This window comes from Chiloscyllium plagiosum, unplaced genomic scaffold (genome assembly GCF_037043375.1).
Source record: "Chiloscyllium plagiosum isolate Xiang-an unplaced genomic scaffold, Cpla_swu_hap1 HiC_scaffold_17, whole genome shotgun sequence".
Taxonomy (NCBI): domain Eukaryota; kingdom Metazoa; phylum Chordata; class Chondrichthyes; order Orectolobiformes; family Hemiscylliidae; genus Chiloscyllium; species Chiloscyllium plagiosum.
This window is the reverse complement of record NW_028270155.1, coordinates 27,376,839-27,391,702: the sequence shown is the minus strand read 5'-3', so window position 1 is coordinate 27,391,702 and position 14,864 is coordinate 27,376,839. Positions and strand designations below refer to the sequence as shown.

The 14,864-nt window shown below is 40.1% G+C and overlaps 1 long non-coding RNA gene across 1 annotated transcript in view; it reads right to left on the bottom strand.

Annotated features, from left to right (window-relative positions):
- The window catches only part of LOC148147296 (uncharacterized), a 338,020-nt gene that overhangs the window by 32,690 nt on the left and 290,466 nt on the right, over positions 1 to 14,864 (bottom strand). The window contains exon 2 of the long non-coding RNA XR_015759863.1: positions 13,736 to 13,859. This is a non-coding gene — a long non-coding RNA (uncharacterized LOC148147296). The remainder of the gene's footprint in view (positions 1 to 13,735; positions 13,860 to 14,864) is intronic.

The following is a 14,864-nucleotide window of genomic DNA, read 5'->3' as shown; positions in this document are numbered from 1 at the left end:
GTTGTGTCGAGTTTTGGTCTCCTTGCTTGAGGAAGAATATGATGGCACTGGAAGCAGTTCAGAGCAGATTCACCAGGTTGATTCCAGTAGTGAAAGGGGATCGTACAAGGAGTGGTTGAATGGGGTGTGTGTGTGTTTGTGTGTGTGTGGGGGTGGGTGGGGGGGGGGTGGTGGTGGGGGGGAATGGTTGGGGAGAAGACAGGATCTAATTGAAGTATATAAAATGCTAAAGGGGATTGAAAAGGTGGACGTTGAACAGATGCTTCCCCTTGTGAGACAGTCTCGAACAACAGGTCACAGGTACAGAGTGAGAGGAGTCAGGTTCAAAACTGAAATGAGGAGAAACTACTTGCTCTCAGAGCATTGTGAATCTGTGGAACCCATCGCCCTAGAGTGCAGTGAAGGCAGAATCAATCAATCAACAGATTCAAGAAATGTTTCTGATGAAAAGTGGGATAAAGGGGTATGGTGAGCAGGTAGGAAAGTGGAGTTGAGACAAGGATAAGACCAGCCAAAATCTTGTTGAATGGTGGAGTGGGCTCGAAGGGCTGAGTTATCTACTCCTGCTCCTAATTCCTATGCTCCTATGGTCAATCGAATACGCCACGAGTGATGATGAAAACTGAACCTCGGAATGCAGTCAATCCCTATTTGACAAATTGAAGGGGTAGGCAGGGTTGTATTGATGGATTTTTTTCAAAGATTTTTAACTTTTGCATTTCCACAGAATTTAAATTCTTACACTAAAACAAATTGGTCAAGAATCTAATAATTTAAATCAGCTCTTAAACTAATCATACTACTAGAATTTGTTTTTAGAATTATCTCTGTTGGTGATTAGTAAGTGCCTTGCTACACTCCAGCCCAGCAATCAGATAGACCATGATAGCTTTGAGCTCTTACTAGATTACTATGTTATGAGAAAACTTCTAATTTCTTCTGAAGAATCACTGGACTTGAAATGGTAACTCTGCTTTTTTCTCACAGAATCTGCCAGTCCTATTGAGTTTCTCCAGCAATTTCTATTTCTGTTTCCATTTTCTTATACTGATATTGGCTCATTTGTTTTCAGGGTTGAGTCCCCATGTCCACTTCACCTCCATCACTTTCTTATATTTTTTTTAATTCCATTCATCTTCATTCTTTTATACATGTTCTCTCTTCTACCTAATCAGAAAGGGATAGCTCATAGGACAGACTCTTTTCAACTCAGTAAACCTTGAACCATTTTTTTCCCTTACACACATTTCTGAGGTTAATTCCAAAGTAGCAGACATATAAGCCAAGGAAACCTTGACAGTCAGGTGATTTGAAGGCTAGATCTTGGACAAAGCTGTCCAAATGAAGTCAATGTTTCAGGTTATGTATGGCCCCAAGAGTGCCATCCTTGATTTCCAAAAAAGCTGCACCATAATTAATTTAGATCAGCCTATCCAACAGCATTATTTCTAACACCTATTATTTTAGTTTCAAAGAAGGTACAAGCTTTCTCATCACAATCTTGTGTTCAAGCCCCACTCCAGAGGTTTGGACACAGAATCAAAGTTTATCCCAAAGTATGACTCCACTGTTGGAAATACTGGGCAAAAGTGAGGAGTGTAGGTGCTAGAAACCAGAGTTTAGATCAGAGTGGTGCTGGAAAAGCACAGAAGGTCAGGCAGCATCCGAGGAACGGGAAAATCAACGTTTCGGGCAAAAGTCCTTCATCAATACCATTCACATTGGTGCTGTTGGCATCTTTTGGAGGCAGGAAAATCGGCAGGACCTGGAAACCCCAGAGGCAGACCAAGAACTGCTCGATTGGAATGAATGGCCTTGGGAGCTTACACTTTGATAGGAAAGATCAAATTCACAAGAAATTAAAATAAGGTTTTAAGATTTATTAAAGCTTACATTAGAGATTGGAGGCTGCAGGAAAACCTGCTGAGTTCTGGAGATAAACATTTCCAGGTTGGGAAAGGAAAAGGTTTGGAGAGAAAAATCATTTTGAATTGATCACTGGAGACCTAAATGTTAATGTATAGAACTGTATATATTTCTGTGAAATGGGTTTGTTGGCAGCCAAAATTAAATCGTGGGGGAGAGGGGTTAATCTGTCCTATAGCTTAATATATTATTTGCTCACTAAGATAATGTTGAATCAATAGAACTTTTAATTTGTTATTGCAGTAAAGTCTTAAAATGTGAAATTTTGCTATGTCATTGGGCAGAAATACATGGGGCAATGGCGGTGGTAGCAGGGAGGTATGCTGGTAGATAGTTCATCCCCATACCTGCTGAAGAAAGGTTAGCTGGAAGCTGACTTGTCCATAGGAAGTCATCCTGGAACAGTAATGTGCTGTAAGTGGGCTAATTGAAAAGTTTTCAGCCTTAATCAGTAGCTCCATCACACCCATCAGTGCCAGATCTCAGCAGTGAGTGCTGCCAGTAGTGTACAAGAGCCCTGATTAGAATCATGACTGCCACAGAAAGATCAGTCTTAGTGTTTTACAATTGCTCTTGAGAAAATGCTGGTGGGTTGCTGTCTTGAACCACTCAAGTCTATTTGGTGTAAGTAGACTAACAATGCCATTAGGAGGGAATTCCAGGGTTTTGATCCAGTGACACTGAAATACGGGTGATAGAAGTCTAAATCAGTGGCTTGGAGAGGAACATGTAGTTGGTGGTGTTCCCATGTAACTACTGTCCTTGACCTTCCAGATGGTATGCATTTGGCAGGTGCTGTCGAAGGAGCTTTGGGGAAATTTTTTGCAGTGCATCTTATAGCTGGTACATATTGCTTTTGCAGAGGATTATTAGTGGAGGGAATGGATGTTTGTGGATCAAGTGGGCTGCTTTGTCCTGGGTGGTGTCAAACTTCTTGAGTGTTTTAAGGGCATGTATTCATCCAGGCCAACGGGGAGTATTCCATCATACTCCTGACTTGTGCCTTGTAGGTGATGGACAGACTTTGAGGAGTCAGTCAGGAGGTGGGTTACTCACCGCAGGATTCCTAGCCTCTGACCTACTCTTGCAGCCACAATACTTATATGGCTAGTCCAGTTCAGTTTTTGGTCAATGATAACCCACAAGATGCTGATAGTGGAGAATGCAGTGATGTAATGCTACTTGATTGGTGATGCCAACACATGTGTAGCACAAATATTTCTTTCCACTCATCACTCCAAACTGGATGTTGTCAAGGTCTTGTTGCATTTGGACTTCTGTTTCAGAAAATGAGAAATTTAAAATCGAACAAAAACAGCTCTGCACTGATAAAGTACCTTTCATGGTGATCAAGACATCCCAAAACTCATCAGTCAGTGAAGAACTTTCAAAGCATCGACACTGTTGTAAATTAGAAAGATTTAGCAGCCAACTTTCACTGAGTGACAAAAATCATTGGTGGCAATGCAAATTGTAAAGTAAATTAAAGATTATTTGGAATTCACTAAAAGTAAATATTTATAATATTGTAATTCATTTGTCATGTTCTACATTACTTTAAAAACAGAGTCTGGGATGGTTCAAGTTGGGTGTAACTGGCAGTTCGGCTGAAACTTTGATAGAGTAGAATTTAATGCTCAGAGAAGTGGGCTCCTCAATCAACTGAGGAATCATTGACGACTCTGCTGTGTGCATTCCTGGGACCCTGGGATACTCCCTACCCCCACCAATTGGGATTTCATTCCAATCAAGCCTTTGTTGGTCAGCTTCTGGGGTTTCCAGGTCCTGCAGATTTTCCTGCCTCCAAAGGCTGCTAGCAGCACCAATGTGAATGGAGGCCACTGCTGGTACTGCATCAGAGCTGCAGGTTGTTTAGCTCAATTGGCTGGATGGCTAGTCTCTAACGCAAAGTAAAGCCAAAAGTAATGGATCAATTCCTACATTGACTGAAGTTGTCAGGAATGACCTTCCTTCAACCTCCTCCCTTGCCTAAGGCTTGGTAATCATTAGGTTAAGCCACTAGTTGTCTCTTTCTAATGAAGGAGGAGGTCGATGGTATCTTTAATAGAAGGGTCGACATTAGAGCCCTGGAACTCACAAGTGTGGTAAACATTGGCCTAGCCAGTAAGGCCCACATTCAATGAAAGAATAAAAGAAGTGTGCTGAGGTCGTCACGGCCAGTGAGGGAGCCATGGTAATGGTAGAAGGAAAAGCCAATTAGGTGTAAAAGGGCAAGATGAAAGGCTCTCTCATGGGTCAATCCCTGCCGAGATGGTGGTCTGTCCTTTAGCCCAAGTGTGCTATAGAGGACAATCCCATCAGGTCTCCAGCAATGCCTACTAAATCTTAGCAGGTTTCTTATTCACATGACCTAGCTCCCACTGACTGCTATTTGTTGAGCAGCAAGTGGCTACTTAAGTCTTCAATCTGTCTTTGGGTGGAAGACTATTCTCCATCCTTCCTGTCCTGCATTTAATTGGGGAGGAATGGGAAGGCAATGTGCTCAACAGCCCAAGTTCACTTTCCCAATTTTACGGCCTTGCTGCTTCCCAGGACACTCCCAGTGAAGCATAAAACTGCACATACTGTACTCATTTTCCAAACTGAAACTTTTGCTCAAGAGTTTGCTCAAATTCATTTGCATATTACCAATAAAAAATCTATGGGCCAGAGCAATCAGGCAGTGTTTCATTATGGTAATTTGGTAATTTTGTTGTTGCAAAAAGTACTCCTTGACCTATTTAGAAGTGGTGGCCTGGTATCATTTCAGTGACAAGCTGCATGTGGATTCATTACAAAAAAAAATTTACTTAGCATATCTACTTTCAGCCATTGCAAATTTCAAACAACAAAAATTGACTGAAAAAATGTACAATATTGTGAATCATGCTCAGTTGGCAGCTACTTTATAAATGAGACCTTTTGTAATGTTTAGATACTTTTAGCTAGTTTATTGGTGTCCTTGTGCCTGAACAATGCTTAATTTGAAATGTCTCCTTGAAGGCCTGAACAGGCTCAATTAGCAAAATCTGACCATTTTGATGAATTCAGATTGGGCTGTGCTTAATTTTGAGCAATCCACCGTGGTGACTTTTTAAACAAAGCACAAATTATTGGAGAAACTCACTTTCCACTTGATATTTCATTGTTTTGTATTTGCTAGCTGCTTTGGGCTGCATTATGTTGAATAAAATGAACAACACAACTGAATAAAAACATGAGGCCTTTGTATTTTAAAGTAGGATGTAATCCTGAAGAACATTAAGGCTGGAATTCGACCGTATTCAGTGAGAAACTGCAGAGAGACAGCATGGCAGGGAGGGAGGATTTGAGTAAGTGGAACATAAAAACATTTGGCATTACCCTATTCTTTTGGAAAAATAAGGATTTATATTGCTATTTTCCACTAATCTGCACTCAAAACCACTTGCATTATTGTTGAAGTGACAGTTTAATTAGATCCTAAGTGATGGAAAAGATGTCTGTATTCTACAGATGTCAGACTAATTCAGTACAAAAAGGGTTAATTTTCTCTAGCATAGACACATGTTTAGGTTTGGACAAAATGCCTCCAGGATGGCATTAACCTCTATTTAGGTTTTGCACTGTGCTATTTTCATTTTATTGCAATCAATAAAACATTACAGCTGTGTGACATTCTCTGAGCAAGGAACACATGAAACAAATGCTGTTCAGTAAAAGACTTAAATAGAAATATTTTTAAAATGTTGTCAAACACCATACAAAAGTGAGGCTCTAAAATAACTTCAAATCAGCTGGAACTCAGGTCTGTGCTGAAAGCAGTTCAGTCAACATGAGTCCCAAAAGAAGTAAACGTTGCAGGTAAGAGAACTTGTGAGGTTGAACCTCATAAATCAGACCGGGTTGCGCCATCTGTGGACAGCAGACCGTATCCCAGAGATACATATGTTCTCTATAGTTCATCAAAGTCTCGCAGAAGCCTCTTTTGCGTTAGTTTAGTAGCCTAGAAAAGTGGTTGGCACCTACATAGAAATTTATGAGAGTCATTGACCATGACAAAGTGTATTTTTATTATAAAGGTAAACAGAACTCCTCAGCAGTGAGAAACACTCTGGCTATTACACTCGCAAATATCTTTGATTCTTGTAAAAACACTTGTGCGCAGACTTCCTATCACCAACAAAAAGATTTGATTTGGTATTATTATTTCATTTGGCTTCAGTCCAGAGAGGACAGGATAGATTTAAAACATAGTCTCCAGGTCGTTTGTAGCCAAAACTAACACAGCGTTGGTGGACTGATGACCGAGCAGGGGTGCCTGCTGTCTTGTGCCCCGGAGGTGTTATGATTCAATAATTTTATTCATTTAAAAGACTTAGAGAGGGTCATTAAGAACAAAGGTGGAATCTCATGTAAAATGAGTTTGTGCTAGCTCAAGGGGAAAAAATTCCTTTCACCACAGGACTAGGTGCTACTGGTAGGCTTGAGAACTACACTGAAACCTTTTATGAACGGTGGAAAAGCAAATATTACTCATTGTAATTGAGCTGCTTCCCTTTTAGCCTGAGAAAGTGAAAAAAGGACGGTGAGTAGCTGCCGGCCACATCAAATTTAAGATGCTTGCTTAAAAGATTATGGAGCTGCCTATAGATTACAAGAAAGCAATTAGCAATAATAAATTACAACCTTTTGTGTCAATCCATAGATCCAATATGCATCGTACAATCGTTTCAAACTCTAATTGTTCCACTGCTGCTGAATATACTTGCCTATGTTGGCCTCCTTCAGTTATGTCCCTGGTGCAGGAATAATCATGTGATTGATTCCCCCAATGTTCAGTAGGTGCTAAACAGACCCAATGGTTTGAAAGTTCTAGATTTTTTTTGTATTCACTCCGCAGACCTTCCAATGTCAAATAGCAGTACAGATCTCTGTAGAAAAATCCGAGATTTGTCCACTGTTGCAATTATAATACATTTCTCTGATCTTTACGAAATGCGTACACTCACAGGATGGTCAGGCTGGAACTCTCTTTCTATTGTTTGAAATTGAATTTTCACAGTTTCAACTTAACAAAACCATTAGCAAACATTTAACAAAGATACAACTATTTTCTCAGTCTTTTAATAAACTTTGATTACTCGTAGTTTACAACTGGGCACACTGTAACAGATTTTAGGTGATAAGAATTAGCCCGGAACATGTAGCAAACAATGATCAACTGAAATTGAAACATTTACTGCTAAAGACTATGTTAATGCTATAGCATTATGATTAGTCGACAGTTAAATATTGTGAAAATATTAGTTTCAACCTTTCCACTGTGGATCTTTTCCCTATCCAGAACTCAGCTCTTTTCTTTACCACCAAATTAACACTACTTTGCTTTTTTCTTAATCTGAATAAATCTGTCCACATGTGTTGTGGTATACTTCTATCGCAGATAACACTTGAGTCCAGGCCTCCACACATGTCCTCCAGAAATCTTCAGTGATTGTTAAATATTTCTGTTATTATTTATTATACTAATAAGTGTAAGTGATTTATTTGTCTGTCCAAATAATATTTGTCTTGCATTGGTCAATTGCAGTTGTGATATGGGCATTCAAATATAAGGCAATATGTTGTCAAGGCCATCAGTCAGAAGTCAAAATTGCATAAGAACAGGACTACATGGAATTTTTAAAATGATGCAATGCACAAACATACAGCACAATAAGATTCAAAAATATTCAATATTAATCTTAACTTGAAGCACGAAGACCTAATGAGATTAAAAAAGCAGTAATTCTACTCACCAAATGACTTCTTACTGTAGTACACCAACAAGCGGTGATTACTGAATCAAGTGTCAATAATCTCATCCACACAATATAGATTATATTACTAGACTAGTAATATGAGGAATAGGAGTTCAAATCCTATCAAAATGCATTTGGAATCACAATCCTCTTTTTAAAATCTAGAATATAATGTTTGGAACATAAAAAACTCTCCATTATTATATTTTAGGGGACGCAACCTGCAGATTTACCTAAAGTGAATGCTACTCCACATCAGTGTGGTTAAATTTGAATTGCCTCCTGAGTTGACTTAGTAAGCTAATTATTCGCATCAATCTGCCATTCAAGAAGAAAGCACACTACCTCAAATAGGAACTGGTAATGATTGCTTGCCTTTTCAGAAACACTTCTAGATTGAGAATGGATTTTAAATAAAGCTAAAATTATTTTAAGGAATGTTGGGTGCTGGAAGTCCTGTGCAGGGATTTACCTATGAATCTCACAATACTGTTAAAATACTTGCCATGTGATGTTGATTGGACATCCCTAGCTCAGTTGGAAGTGGGCAAAATTATTTTCAACCAAATGGCTACAACTCACTTAGAAAGGCTGCCTAGGAGTTGGAAAAATTCACCCATTTGGGGAATTACTCCTTTGCATTTGGAGTAATGCATGAAGCCTGCATGAAGATTGGCTTTGCACATGGTCCTTATTGTCTGGGACAGCTTGGTGCAGAACATTTCAAAGGTGTACCTAGTATTTCTATTTAATCAGGCATTGAATTCCTCACTTTTTGAGTTATTGGCCTTTTATTCACCTACAGGCAAAATGAAGAAATATTGTTGTTTGCTGCTGTTTGTCCCAGTTTTTCCATTGTCATTTGGTTGAAGCACATGTAGTGTGTTTTCCACGAACTGTTAGCTCGTGGAGTAGGTGTGATATTAATGTAGCACAGTGCCACATAGCAACATGTCCATCCTCTTGACGAATTACAACTGACAATCATGACAGAGCCACAATTTTTTTTTAAACTAGTATGAGAGAGAGTGTGGTCTCCTGGAATGATAATCAGAATTTGTTTGCAGTTTGAGAGCTTTACAGTAGGAGAAAGCTAACATTATAAAACATTACTGTGCTTTCATTTAGAGGAATCAGCAACTTTTATTTTGTTTAGGGAAAAGCACGTAGCTTGGAGAACTTTTGATTTCAGATTGTGGAAGTCCTGGTTGTAGTAACAGTTTCTCTACGAGAATAGTTCAGAAACAGATTACCTTGGTGTAAGGGTATTAGTTTGGAAGTTCTAGACTGAAGAGTTTGTTTAAGACCCTGAATGGGTTATTTGAAGCTGAGAAAGTCTTGTCTCAATCAAGGAAAAGGACTATCAACTCTCAAGACTCTATCAAGACTCGTGGTTCAAAGAAATAGATAGATCAAACTTTTAAGGGTATAAGACTACGTTACAGGAGCAAAATTAGGCATTTAGCCCATTGAGTATGCTCTGCCATTCAATTACAGCTGATCTCAACTCCATTCTCCTATCTTCTCCCATAACCTTAGATCTCTTTTAATCAACAACCTACCTTTCTCTGTCTTAAATACCCAAAAGACTTGGCCTCTACAGTCTTCTGTGGCAATGATTTTCACAGATTCACCATCCCCTGGCTGAAGAAATTCCTCCACATCTCAGTTCTAAAGTGTCGTCCCTTCATTCTGAGGCTAAGCCTCGGATATTAGTCTCTCCTACTAGTGGGAACATCTCCTCTGTGTCCACTGAATCTAAGCCTCACAGTGTTCTGTAAGTTTAAATGGGATTTGACAGACTTGATTGAGAAGCGAACTCTTTCTGGAATCTGAGCACTCTGAACAGGTGGTGGTGGGATAGACAGGATTGTACTGTTACCATGTGTTTTAAAATTTTCCAACTTGTGATATATGTAAATAGCTTGGTTTATTGTATCTTATCTTCAGTTCTTCTATGTAATAAACTTCTGTTCATTGTTTCAACCAAATTTGCAGCATTGCGTGTTTGTGTTTCAGTGAGCAACCACTCATTAAATTAAAAAAAGACAAAAATTTATCAATCAAAACTGATTTCTGTCCAAGATCTGACTTCTCCTACAATAACATCAGCTGGGATCATAACGTGGGTGTTCATCACTGCGTGCAAAGTGGCCCTGCCAACAGCTTTTTAATGAAAGATGCCAATGTGCTCAAAATGCAGTCTCTGAATTGCAGAATTGCTTTGTGATTGAATCAGAGGTGTGCATGAGGGAGTCATGAGGCTGATACATGTTCAATGTCAATATCCATGGATAGGAGATAAGATCATAAGAATAAGACCATAAGAAAGGTGAACAGGAGTAGGCCATTTGTCCCCCTCCAACCTGCTCCACCTTTCAATAGAATCATAGCTGATCTGACATTCCTTACTTGCCTGCCTTTCCACTGTAACCACTGATCCCTTACTCATAAAAAAATCTATCAGCCTTAAATCTACACACTGATTCTGTCTCCATTTCACCCTTTGCCAAGGAGTACCAAGCCACTCAACATTCAGAGAAGGAAGTCTTCCTCATCTCAGTCTTAAATTGGAGCCCCTTTTTTTTCTGAGACTAAGCCTTCTGGTCCTAGACTCTCCCTTGATGAGAAACATTCCTCAGCATTTACCCAGGCAAGCATGTTAAGAATCCTATATATTCCAATGAGAACTTAGAATCCCTACAGTGTGGAAACAGGCTATTTGGCCCATAAAGTCCACACCGACCCTCCAAAATGTAACCCACCCAGACCGCTATCCTATAACTCTACATTTACCCCTAACTAATGCATCTAACCTCCACATCTCTGAATACTATGGGCAATTCAGCATAGCCAATTCACCTAACCTGCATATCTTTAGACTATGGGAGGAAACTGGAGCACCTGGAGGAAACCCACACAGATTGTCACCCGAGGCTGAAATTGAACCCATGTCCCTGGTGCTGTGAATAATCAAGGGAAAGGACTCTCAAGACTCTATCAACATTGGTGGTTGATAGAAATAGATAAGTCAAATTTTTAAGACTATAAGACCATACATTATAGGAGCAAAATTAGGCATTTAGCCCATCAAGTCTGCTCTGCCATTCAACCATAGCTGATCTCAACCCCATTCTCCTGTCTTCTCCCATAACCTTGATCCCTTCTAATCAACAACCTACCTTTCTCTAACTTAAATACTCAAATGACTTGGCCTCCACAGTCTTCTGTGGCAATGAGTTCCACAGATTCACCACTGTGCCACCCTCGAGGACGAGGTCACCTTTCATTTTTCTAAACTCTAGTGAGTAGAGTCCAATCTGTTTAGCCTTTGTTCATAAGCTAAACCATTCATTGCAATGATCATCCTAGTGAACATTTTCTGAACTGCCTCCAAAGAAGTGATATCTTTCCTGAAATAGGAGACCAAAACTGCTCGCTATACTCCAGATATAGTCTCACCAGTACTTTGTACAGTTGCAGTAACATGTCTCTTCTCTTATACTTCAACCTCTTGAAATCAGGGCCAACATTCCACCAGGCTTATTGATTGCAGCAGGTAATGGTGTGGTAGCTTTCTGTCCTTCATGCACAAGTAACCCCAAGTCCCTTTGTGTTACAGTTTTTTTCCAGTTTCTCTCCATTTAAATAATATTCTGTTCTTTTATTGCAGCTTTCAAATGAACAACTTTGCATTTTTCCCATATTATACTCTATGTGCCAACATTTTCCCCACTTACTTAAACAATCAATCCTCTCTGTAAACTGTTTGTATCCCTTTCACAATCGCCTCTCCACCTATGGAGCGGCTGAGGGAGCATATCTGACATTTTGAGGACTGCTGTCTTTACTTGGAGCCCTGGAGGAGCAAGTGGTAAACTGAAGTCTGCTCTGACTTTCTTGTTGGAAATTTTCACAACTCAGTTTCTATCTGTGTGGCTGGGATAATAGGAAGCTGCATAGTGTTGAGATGCGGTAATAATGATCAGGCATGCACCACTCACCAATGAGATTCTCATATCACTATTCAGAACTTGATGGGAGAAGTAAATCTTTTCTCCTGATATCAAGAACTTCATTTCTACTGATCTTACCCTATTTTCCCAACTCACTTGCCAATGCGTATGTCATTCAGGGACTGGGAAGATTCTGCCCAGTGTGTCACATTCAGCACCAGAAGAGAAAGGGAGAAAGAGAGAACATCAGTAAAGAACAGAAATGTAGTGTGGAGCAACATGAACCTGACAAGATTTGTGGCAGAATCAAATGAGAAAACCAGTGAAGTCCATCAGGAGCATCTCACTCCACCATTTACTAAGCAATGCATTCAGTTTCTCACGAGACAATGGGGAATTGTCAATTAGGAAAATAATTTCTTGTTAAATACTTTGTGAACAGACTAACTCATGTCATTAATGTTCAGCTTCGTACCTCACCAAATGCATCAGAGAGACTAGACATTGAGGAAACTAAACATGAACTGTGTGTGTGGTCCCCTCACTGCAGCATTACAATGATAGAAGCCAGCAGCATTCTGAAAGAGGATCGGAGCTGTGCCGTAAGGGCTCTTAAAGGCTGGCACATGTTGGATCAGATACCTGACAACATCAACTCACTTCTTGCTCTAACAGACTTCCATATTGAACAGCGGGCACCAACATCTCAGGGAACGCTTCATGGGCACCGGCCACAGGCACTCCATATCCATGGCCATCAGCATCCAATGTGTGTCAGCTTCAAAGAACTCTCATGGGACATCTCCGATCCTCTTACAGGGCCCTTCTGCATTTCAGTGCTGCATCCTGGGGCAACCATTATTGTAGTGTAGCAGTGAGGACACATTGCACTTAGAGACTACACACCCAGCTCATGGACTGGACTAGACTACATCTCCAGCTAGTTCACCCACTGTCACAGTGGACACTCATTCTGAGTTTACCTGAATGCACAGCATCTCTGTCTTGCAATGTCTTTCTTTCTTTGCTTTTTTAGTGCTTTGCTTACTTAGCCACAGACAGCAGGCTCATTACTTCTGTCATTTCCTGCTGTTTAGTGCACACACAGAGAAAGGAAGCTTGCCATAGTTGGCTGCAGGCTTCATTTAAGTCAAAGGGGGTAGACTTCCGTCAGGGGAGCCTGGCTTAGTAAGTCAATACCAGCCTATAATATCAGTCCAGGGGTTTGGAAATAGGCAGATATTCAAAGTGGTTAGAGTCAGAATTCTCACTGAATGCTCTTGATACTTTCTGCCCATTAGAATGTCTTCCTTTGAAATGAGAGAGAGGCAGGTCCTGCTGTTACTTTTGGTGCAGGTGGCAAGGTGAAGTGAATAGTCAGCCCGGGTGGGTATGCAGCTAAGGGACGATGTGACTGGCAACAGAGAAAGTAGTAGAGCATGAGTCTTGGGACTAGGCGAATATATTAGCAGAGATAATGAGTGAATGTGAGATGTTACAGAGAAGATGGTGGCACTTACACCAGACTGGCAGGATCTTGAGTTATGTCCACCACTGCTGGTCCCACATGGGCACCACACCATACCCCAATGCAGTGAGAAAATGATTGAGGTCTTGCAGTGCAAATCCTTCTAAAAGACTCAACGAAAGTTGGACTCAGCCAAAAAAAATCAGTCTATAAACTCTTAAAAGTGAAAGAATTCAACAGAGAAATACATCAAGCAGACTTCACTAAATTATTTGAGATATCCAGTGCAGTGAAAGCACGAAGCGAATGCATGTTTTTCTTTCTTTCTATTGGTCAGTAAACTCAAAGCATTGCACAAAATATTTTCTCTGCCAATTAATTTGGCTGCATTTTCACACAGAAATAATTTGTTAAAAAGTATTCTGAATAAATATAGTCATTTTAACATCATGGATTTAAAAGTACAACTGCACTTGACAGTAAACATTTTCCAATTTACATTACATGTATGGAAATTTCTTAATAAGCCCTCGAAAAATAATTGGTTGTACAGAGATATACTGTGTTGCCAGAAAGCTGAAAACTAGAAAAATAAAGCTTACCCTGAGTGTTCTATGATAAGTCTCCAGAGAGACTAATCCTGCTAAGACCAATCCAGTAGTGTCGACAGACTCAAAGGGAATCCTATTGATTGACCTTCCTCTTGCGTAGCACACCACTGCTGAACTAAAAGGGAAGGAAAAGAGGAAAAAAGAATTCAAATTTATAAGGTACCTCAACATCTCTGGCAGAAACATGCCAAAATGTTTCACAGACAATACATGTCTTTGCAAATAAATTATTCTTGTTCTGTGGGGAAGGTGAGGAACAGTACATAGGGCTTCACAGATCGTCATAAAAATATGATTTTGTTTTAAATATTAGATATTAAGAAAAATAATAAAGGAAAGTAAAAACAAACTTGGCTTTGTGCCTTAGATTAGATTCCCTACAGTCTGGAAACAGGCCCTTTGGCCCAACGAGCCCACACCAACATCTGAAGAGTAACCCACCCAGATCCATTCCCCTACCTCACATTTACCCCTGACTAATGCACCTAACACTATGGGCAATTTAGCATGGCCAATTCACCTGACCTGCACATCTTTGGATTGTGGGAGGAAACCCACACAGACACAGGGAGAATGTGCAAACTCCACGCAGACAGTTGCCCGAGGCAGGAATTGAACCCAGGTCCCTAGCATTATGAGGCAGCAGTGATAACCACTGAGCCATCATGCATGATGTTTGGATACCCCAAACTCCTTCTCAGCCAATTTTGTATTTTGTGAAGTGAATCTAGTAAGTGCACAGCAACATCTCAGTAATGAGATTAGGGAACAGATAAACAGACTTTCTTGGCTGTGATGTTGCTTGTGGGGTACGTATCAGCTAGGACATAGGGAGGGTCCCTAACATTTCTTCAAATAGTATTTACAGACCTTCATGGCCAGATCAGTTGGTTTAATGTCTCATCCAAAAGAGGACACTCCAAAATGTGACACTGTTTCTGTACTGTACTGGCCAATCACCGAAGATTATGTAGTTGAGTGTGGCTTGAATCCACAACAACGCAGAGGTGAGATGTCTATTTCTAAACCAAACTGACACTTTTATCAAGTTGATACAGTTGACTTTGTTAAACATACGTTCAACTTTGGTTAGACTGCACTAAGACTTGCTATGAACAAT